The following is a 928-nucleotide window of genomic DNA, read 5'->3' on the forward strand; positions in this document are numbered from 1 at the left end:
CTAAACCGAACGCTGGGTATTGCTTTTTGGGGAACTTAACGCTTTTGATAGGTACTTAAATTAAAAAAAATACATACAAATTTAAATTTTCTCGTTGAATATAATATACCATACGACGAGTCTCTTCCTAACAAGTACCTTATATGATGAATGTAAAATGTAAGATATTAAATCGCTTCATATAATAAAATATGTTTCATCTGTTATTTTTCTTCATTTACCTATATCAATACAATATTTAAGTCTCTTACTCATAATTATAACACAAGATTTGTTAAAGATACTAATATTATTGAAAACTGTTTATTTTTTCAATCAGGCCCGTATTATGCAATCAGTCAATTTTGTATTGAACAAAAATATTGATTAATGATTTTTTAGATTTTAAACAAGTTAAAAGAAAACTTATGTCAACGGGTTTAAATAATATTTGAATAAAATTAACATGTTAGTTTTTGACAGTTTCTTGGTAAATATTATTGATTATCTACTGTTTTCAATTTTACTCATGATTTCAAACATTGTAAAGTAATTTGTTTTTCATTTCTATTTTTGTTTTTCATGTTATATCCTTGATATGTTTTTGTAATATTATGCTTGTATGAATCTCTTCTCCAGCACAGCCTTTGGCTTCGGAGGTGATCCAACACAAATTTATTTTATTATTACGCTTTGTAGATATTGCTTGTTGGAGAATTAATAAATAATGATTATTATTTTAATCGGATGACCCTGTATAACTGTAAAGTTAAAACGTTGATTTAAGTAATGTATCTATATTTGAATCTTTATTAGGTATTTGTATATGATATATTATTATTATAAAAATACATATATATGCCTACTAAATTTAACAGACATATATTTTAAAAGTGTGACGTATCGTGTATTATGTAGGTACCTATAATATCTACATAATATAATGTAA

Source organism: Acyrthosiphon pisum, chromosome X (assembly GCF_005508785.2).
Source record: "Acyrthosiphon pisum isolate AL4f chromosome X, pea_aphid_22Mar2018_4r6ur, whole genome shotgun sequence".
In the NCBI taxonomy this organism is placed as follows: Eukaryota; Metazoa; Arthropoda; class Insecta; order Hemiptera; family Aphididae; genus Acyrthosiphon; species Acyrthosiphon pisum.